The sequence below is a fragment of the Tribolium madens genome, unplaced genomic scaffold, assembly GCF_015345945.1.
Source record: "Tribolium madens isolate multiple individuals breed KSU strain unplaced genomic scaffold, Tmad_KSU_1.1 Scaffold_19;HRSCAF=116;Tcas5.2_LG9, whole genome shotgun sequence".
In the NCBI taxonomy this organism is placed as follows: Eukaryota; Metazoa; Arthropoda; class Insecta; order Coleoptera; family Tenebrionidae; genus Tribolium; species Tribolium madens.
This window is the reverse complement of record NW_025400983.1, coordinates 17,399,800-17,409,056: the sequence shown is the minus strand read 5'-3', so window position 1 is coordinate 17,409,056 and position 9,257 is coordinate 17,399,800.

Below are 9,257 nucleotides of genomic sequence, written 5' to 3'. Positions count from 1 at the left end.
TTTTTCTACATGTTATTGACGATGTGCCACTTTCGTTTTACTACAGGTTGAAAGGGCATTAAAAAGTCTACAATGTGTAAAAGTTAAAAAAAAATAAATAAATAAAATAAAAATAAAAATAAATTTTATTGTGTAATGTGATAGTGTACCATCTTTATAGACGGCATTCATCTCTCACAGATTGTTTTCGGTTAATGGCCCTCTTTTGTAAAAAATTTAGCACTGCGTTACTCCAAATTTTGAGTTACTCGTTTTTCCTCACAACTCCTTTTATAAACTGGAAACTAATTATCATAATTAACTCAAATTTTGCAGGTAATATTAGAATGAATACATGACACTATTTGAATAAATTATGCTTGTGCGATTCAATTGTTTCTTTCATGGCTCTAGGTAGATAACTTTTCTAGTGCCCTTTGTAGATCTTGTTGAGTAAGAGTTATTTCTTCAGATATAATTTGTTGCATGTTGTCATCTGTGACTGCTTTAGAATCGGGATGGTAAACTTGAACAGCTGCAAATTCTTCGTCACTGAAATTGAATTTGTTGAGTGGCCATATCCCAGTCTTTTTAAGAGCATTTGAAATATTTTTGCAATTAAATGATTCAAAATGGACGATTTTATTCTGCAAAAAAATAGGTTTGCAATGGCTATAAAAATGATATTAAAAAAAAATTGATACAGGGCATTTCAGATAAGATAATGAGCCTGACGATCTGGCGATGCAACCCAAAAAACAAATTTCATTTAGGCCTTTGATCCAATTTAAATTAGGATTTGAAAGTTGAATCCAAGTTATCATCTCTGACATCAGCGCAAAGAACTACCATTAGTGCCATTCAGTTCTCGCGGAATGATAGAGAAATTAGAAAAGTCTTTTCGTTATAAACCCAATACAAAATGTATGAACAAATGAAACATCAAAGGTAGGTAAACAGTTTTTTTTTTATAAATCATAAATTGCTTGTCAAAGCACTGTCAGAGCAACATAAGATAACTTGGATTGCAAATGCAAATCTTAATTTAAATTAGATCAAGACGTAAACGAAATTTGTTTTTTGGGTTGCATGGCCAGATTGTCAGGCTCATTATCTTATCTGAATTGACCCGTATTAATTAATTGTTTATACTTACGAGATAAAGATAGTAACATTTTTTTTAATGGAAACCTAGCACTTTTTTTTTAAACAACGAGCTTGTTACAAGAATTGTTGCTGTGCAATTTTATTGTAAACCTCACACTTTTTTGTTAAAAATGTGTTTGACTTACAAGAATTAAAGAATTTTTTAAAAGTAAACTACCAGTTTTTTTGGAAATAAATTAATAAATGTTTAAAGGTTGTAAAGGAGCGATGCCAAAATTTTTTTTTATTTTAATTAATTGTTTAAACTTTTCAGATTACCATACTAATAATTTTCTTCTTAAATAAAAACGGATTTTTATTTTGAGACAACAGCACATCTTTTTTTAATTTATGTAATAATGTATAATACTTCTTTAAATAACTGTTAATTTGTTTGCAAATAGAAATAGCGTTATTATGTATTTACAAAAAAAAAACAATAGTTGCAATTATTACCTACGTAAACATTACCCTCCCTACAATTGTGTGACTATTTGGTACCTTATTAACCCTTCCGATCGAACGATGGTTTCTTGAGCATCTACTGCATCCCACAAATAATTCAGATTTAAATATTTCTATTTCTACTTGCATTAATCTCTGGTGCAATGTTCTTACGGCCTTCATAAATATGAATAAATAATAATAAATAAGAGGACAAAGTTTAAGTTTTGTATTGTAAATAATCATATTTGAAAAAAAGTAACAAAAGATAATTATTATGAAAAATAACATTTCTTAAACGATATTTAAAATATGAAAAAACCTAAAATACTATTATAAAATTAATAAAATTGTAACAGTACATAACTAGAGTAAATTATTCAGAAAATATTCTTGATTTAAAATAATAATTATTATAAAAGATGTTCAAAATGTTGACCGTTTACTTCCTGGCAGTACCCAACTCTATGTAATACACCTTGAACTGAATTGTAAATTAATTGTGTGGATATGTTAGCCATCGTATCCTCAATTTTTTGTTGCAGTTGTTCCAAATTTATTGGTCGATCTTTATACACCTGGTCCTTTACATAACCCCAGTGGCGTCAAGTCTGGTGAGCGTGATGGCCACTCCACGGTTCCTCCTCGACCACCTTTCAGAGAATGTCTATTCTAAGTAATTTCTGACTACAATTCCAAAATGAGCAGGCGCCCCATCCTGCTGGTACCAAATGTGGTTTGGAATTACCTACATTGCCAAAAATTCTTCTTATTGCAGGAACAATTCTGGTCCTTAACAAATCTAAATATCCCACAGCTGTCAAACTTCCATCTATAAAAAAACGGCCCAACAATTCTGTTATTCAGAATACCTGCCGAAACATTTAATTTTTGAGAGTTTTGTGTATGGTGCTTGCTCATTCAGTGCCCAGGAACGACAATTATGTCGTTTCACCGTCCCATTTAAACAAAAGGTGGCTTCATTCGAAGAAAGAAAATTTCTGCCTTTGTCTTTTGGGTAAACAGCCATTCGCAAAATTCCAGGCGTAAGTCTTGGTGTAGTTGTAGCTTGTACGGTTTTGCTTTTTCTTTTTTTTTTTTAATTAAATTCTTTGTATTGATGTTTTGCTGTATATGTATTAAGAGTTTTCCCTGGGTTATTCAAATGCCAATCATTAAATGCTATCTTTAGCTTGGCCTTAAAAGGTCCACATCTAAAGGTTCGCGACGGTGTGTTGTGTGGGGAGGACACGACAGATAAATAATGCCATTATCACGAGCATAGTCTACGGTTTCTAATTCACATGGTTTTCGTAATTGTCGACGAGGAGCAGAACAGGGTTATTTTTAGAGCAGGATGTTTTTATTTTAATGTATTACAGTAGTCACTATAATTAATCCAGCCACTCTTAGCAGCCATTCCCTGCTTTCTGGAGCACCCTCCATAAAGTGATCCTTGAAATGTACCCTGGGAATGATGAATAGCGGCGGTATTCTGTTTTTAAATCTGATTTTGGAGTACCACCTAATTATATTTTTAATTAAATTGAAGTAATGCTCTTTTAAACTTGGAAATAGACTATAGTACATGTCGCTGTAATATTTCTGCGCACTGTCAGCTACAAAAATGTCCATTTTTTTTTGGGCAATTATTTGTCAGTGGCAATCAGCAACTGTCAGATTGTTGTTTCAGTGCCCATACACATTTTGACTAGTCCATGCGCAGGAATATGCGATCCTCCTGTAAGATCACATAAATATAGAAAACAAGTATGTGCTTGTAAGAACTATTACTGAAGTTTAACATAATAAAAAAAAATAACTACCTGTCACAAAGGGGGTCAACTTCCTGGTATTCCGTAACGAGTTGTGTTTCAAAACGTTGGTTTTGCTAACATTTGAATTCCTAAGTTCCGAACTGGAGCGAGGGGTCATAATTTTGGTAAAGTCAGCCTATCGAAGCTCAATAAAAGAAGGCGGAATACGAGGGGGGAGTTAGTTGTTAGTTGATTGAGGTGGGAACACTTCGCGGCGGTTGTGCGAGTGACCCGTATAGTGACCTGTGCCCTCCCCTCGTCATTATTTGCGGAGTAGTACGAGAGATGTCTCTCATAAGATGACGGTGAGTACTCCCTTAACTTATGTACTTAGTTTGTAAGAAATAAACTCTATTTTTCTACCTTGGTCTTTGTCTTAACCCCTTTCACGAGCTTAGGCCCCTGACATAAGTGGAGGCGCCGTTGTGGCAGCCTATGACATATGACATACCTTTATTTTTAAACGACACAAGAGTGTAAGACTCATCATCCACGGTGCTTGCAAGTGAATCACAAGCATCAAGACAGATAGATTTTCACCAACATTTTAATGACATATCCTCTAGTATATGTGACTACGTTAGACGATATTATGCTCAAATCAACCACATTGTTAATTATGTCATGATCGTGATCGATTAAATGTTCTTCAGGGACATAACTGTACCTTCTGTACAGCGAATAATCAATAACTTCTTCGGTTGCTTTTTACTTTCGTACTGGAAAATTGCAGTAGACACGTTGAATCCAACACTTTACAGTTCCCTTCTGCTGTCTAATTTTTGTGTGCAATAACAGTCGCCTGCTCCTCCTCATGACTTGTAGGCGCGTTGGGTTGTTATTCCAATAATTTCGAGCTCTAAAATTAAAATTTAAAGCTTTGTAACTTTTAAAAGCAATATGATGGACTCACCTTGCTAATAATAATAGTAATAATAATAATAATAATTGTTTATTTATCATTGTTTGAATACAAATATACTTAATAATGAAAAAAAAAAACATTTTAGAATTAAAAATTTACAAACAAAAGACAAACCTCAGGGACGTTGTTCAGTTCTCCTACCGAAGTAAGAGTCTGTTCTCCCACAACTCCCTGCTAAATAAATATTAATTCTGCCATAGTTTAATTGAATGTAATTTACCTTACGTGCATCAATGAAATAAAATTTAAAAAATTTGCTAGTTTATACCTGCACATTCATAACAACTTCAAGAACTATTGACCATTCGAAAGTAACTGCTTTAAGCTATTTTTGAAACCATATAAAGACATACTTTTAAAAGAAGATAAGATGATTATTCCATAGATGTGCAACGGTGTAAGAAAATGACATTTTAAAAAATTAAGTTTTGTGACCAGGGATGGACATAGATCTCGGCGTCTAATATTAATTTTGTGCACATCTGTCCTAAATGAAATTTTTCTGATGAGGTAAGAGGGTTTATAGCAATTAATAACTTTATAGTAAAGACAAGCCTTGTGTACAAGTCTCCTATCTGACATGTTTAACCAAGATATCTCTTTTAATTTATAAGAAATATGGCTGCGTCTAGAAATGCCAAATATAAATTGCAAACAAGCATTCTGAACGACTTGTATTCTTTTATTATCGTAGTCTTCCATATGTTAGGAAACATAGAGTTGTCAATACAAAAGTTACATAAATGTGTAAAAATTGGCAAGGTAAGGGCAACACATTTTAAAATTATTGGAATATTGTCGACTCCAGTGGCGTTACTGGAAATTTCATTAATTTGCTCTATGCATGACTGTTTCAAATTGAAAATGTATTTTTACACGTATTGTTGTAATTGTCAATTAAATCTAAGTTTAACTCAGAAACAGGAACAGAAGTTACAAAAAGTCATTAATAGCATTTACATCACGTAATTCGACTGGAATATTTGGTTTGTATAATATTAAGCTTTTTAAGTTCCTTGCGTGTGGAATTGATTCCGGAAGTTTGTAGTTTATATTTCCCTTTGTTTTTCATTTTTAATAGCTATTTTGTAAAGTTGCGAAGTTGTTTATAATAATTCCAACTGGCAACTGTCCGAATGTTCTTAAATATTTTCATAGCTTTGTCTCTTAGTTTCATTAGTAGTCGTAAATTATCTGTCATCCAGGACGCGTACTTATTATAACGACATTTTCGTTTTTTAACAATGTACATTCATTAAATTTAATAATAAATCATTTAAAAAACTCACTTTATCATCAATATTATTAATTCCAACAGTGTAATATAAAGGCAGCTTACATATGTCAAAGTTTCGACATTTACTGAACGAAAATCCCTAAAAGTAATGAATGTATTATCATTATTTAGAGGAATACACTGTATATCTAGATCTGCAAAAATAAGACAATGATCGCTAATTTGATCCATATTTTCCACACCTTTGCCTGTGATCAAGATGTTATTACTTACGATAATTAAATCAATTAAGGTTGTAGAAGACGCTGTAATTCGCATAGGTTCCATTACCTATTTAGGACAACTCCATAACAGAAAACGAGTAATTCGGTTTGTCAGCAGCGGCATCACATTTAAGTAAATCTATATTGAAATCGCCAACACAACAAAAATAATCACAAGGAAGAAGCTGTAGTATAGTTTCTTCTAAACCCATCGGAAAATCATCACACTTTAGACTCGGAGGCCTGTAAACAACACCAAATATTATAGCTATACTATTAAATTTTATTCTAACCCGTACTGATGAGAAAAAAATCTCTAAATGGTTCTGGGAAACTTTATATGTGAGTAAATAGCATAATCTTTCTTCCCGTCTTTACAAACTACTCAAAAATTCCACAAACAGATAATGCAAAACCTATAAATTGGGTTTTTTTGTGAGTTATGTATAATGGTCGATGAGTACATCAGTAGATCTTAGAAGGTAATCAACACATTCTATTAGAAATGACCTCCATATACAGGGTGATTCAGCTTAAATGACCCACTTGACCCCTCTTGACAGGCAATCTATCATAATGCACAAAGCAATTATTCCTTGATTCATACTAGAATTTTGAAAGTTTCATGAATCAAAGTGCGCTGTTCGAAAAATATCGAAAGTGCCACTGTCACACGCACATGCAACAATACATTCAATCAGTGGCAATTTTTCGAATAAACGCAATTTTATTTTATAGAAAAGGAATAAGTAAATCAAAAATTAATTATTTAATAGGCGATGTTCTATGTGGCCACCCGCACTCTGCTCACAAGCCACGATTCTCTTCACAAAAGAATGTCTCACGCGTTCTAGCATATCGAGACTGGCACTTTAAATTTAAAGGCCATTTAAATTTTCTTCATAAAAATAAGGTCCAATAATTCGGTTACCGAGTATGCCACACCAAACGTTAATCGATAGGACTAGTAGCGACTCCACAGGGGAGGCAGAGGAGGCATTGCATCCCCAAAGAAAAATGTACCTACAAATTTAAAAAAATTGCATTATTAGATTCAAATGATTTAAAAATTCTTTATTACAAATCATAAAGTTTGATTTAGTTTAATATACGTACAGTGCCGGCAATTGCAAGTCGGGCAGTAGTAAATTTTCTATTGTAAAATAAACTTTATTGTTACCTCTAAAAATCCTAGGAAATAAATATATCAAAATATTAGAGACAATATTAATTGTCAAACCTGAACTGTCAATCTTTTCAGAAAACTAAATTATTCTTCGATTAATAACAATGCCACAATTAAGCGTAGCTCAAAAAGCAAGCATAATAACTCTTTTGGAAAACCATTGTTCAGAAAGAAGGGTGGCCCAAAAGTTGCAGGTCACAAAGAGTACGGTACACGACGTCAGAGCCAGGTGGAACCAAAGACATTATCTGGACAGAAAAGTGGGAACTGGTCGGCAACCAGTTTCCACCGAAGAAGAAGAAGATAATAATCTTCGACAATTTTTGGAAGATCACCCTTTTGAATCCGTTGCAACCGCACAACGAGCGACAAATTTCCCAGGCTCAATTAGGACAGCACGTAATCGTGTTAGAAAGACTTCTGATTTGCGAAATTTCTCCGCAGCCAAAAAACCATTTTTAACACAATAATAAAGGCTAATAAAGACCAGAGAATAGGATTTGCATTACAATATTATATTATATAAACCAACATGATAATTGCCCGATTCACACCGCACGGATTGTAAAAGAGTGGATGCAGGAACACAATTTTCGAGTTCTACCTTGGCCTTCCAGGAGTCCGGATTTAAATCCAATAAAAATGTCTGGGTTAAAAAAATAAATTACAGCAATAATTTTCGTCCACAAAACGTTGAAGATTTGTGGGCAAAAACACAAGAAGTGTGGAATCAATTTGCTGCAAACCACGCTTCAAAGGTGGTTGCTTCATTACCGAGAAGGTTAGAGGCAGTTATACAAAAAAATAGAGCGGCTATAAAATATTATTATTTTCTTGTTGGTGTTATTAAAGTTTAATTCAAATATTAATTGGCTTTCATAAACCTAAATTATTGATTTGTCGATAAATTCAAAGGTAAGGATACCGATGATTAGTTACAAACTAGATCACCCTGTAAATAATCAAACATTAATAAAGGTAAAAGCCTGATTTACCAAAATTCTTCAAAATGTCATAAAATATCAATTTGACTGCCCGACTTACAATTGCCGGCACGGTATCTGTTAAATACATGTACCTGTTCAATAATGCAATAAGTTGCTATACCAAAATTTTAATTTTATAATTTACGTACACGAATCTAAACGCTTAATTTTCGTCGCACTACACGTCCAAGAGTGCACGCTGCACGAGCCTATGGTTCGTAAACAGTAGCAGAGGCAGACTATGATTTTGCCTCCAAGATGATAGGCAACATTCATGCAGCTAGGTGTAATTTCTGTCTATAACACGTACCTGACTATGCTTAAAACCATCGTTCAAAATGTATTCGAGGCTGTATACTTCCGAAGTAGCTGTGCCGATTCTAATTCACTTCATCTGCGCATGCGCCATTTCCGGAAATTTGGACCCCCCCACTCCTGGATCCTGGTTCCGGGAATCCGGATCCCACTCCTGGATTCCGGGAATTCCCCACTCCAAATTCTGAGAATTGTGTGCTATTTTTGGATCATAATGTCATGCATTGAATTTGTCTGCGCATACGTCTCTTTGGGGAATCCTACATTGAAAATTATGTAAATCCCCCACTCCAAATTCTGAGAATTGACTATATTACTTAAATAAAACAAATAAACTTGCAATAAACGTTTATTTATATTTAATGTTTATATTTTTGCCCTAACATTTTTAAAAAATCTTCTACTTCACAGTTCAGACAATTTCTTCCTTCAATCTTCGTTTCTCCTTTACATTTGGGGCACACAAATTTCACTGGCATGGGCATTGTGTTGAGAATGAAAAAGCTGTTGCTTATTGATGCTATCGTAGTTAAATTGTTAATGAATAAAGTATGAGTTGGTATATTTATTTCATTCATTTTCGAAAAGTATTGAGTTAATACATTAGAAAAGCAGATAATCTCCGGGAATCCCCTACCACAAATTCTACCCTGATGTCATGACTATTTTTAAATAATGATGTCATGGATATTTTTAGATTGATAAGTCACCGTTCGATGAGACATAGTTACTTTTAGATTGATGAGTCACAACTATTCTTAGATTGGCACCTATCTACCTATATACCTATCTCCTAAAGGTGCCTTTATAAAGCTGTGAACTCAGCTATGGGAATTATTCATTCTTCTTTCAGTTTAGTGGTTGTGTGAATATAGTTTATGTGGAAAAATGAATGATGTTAAAGAATTTCAAAACAACAGTGCAACCACAACGGCAGAAAAAAATAGGAGAGACATTAG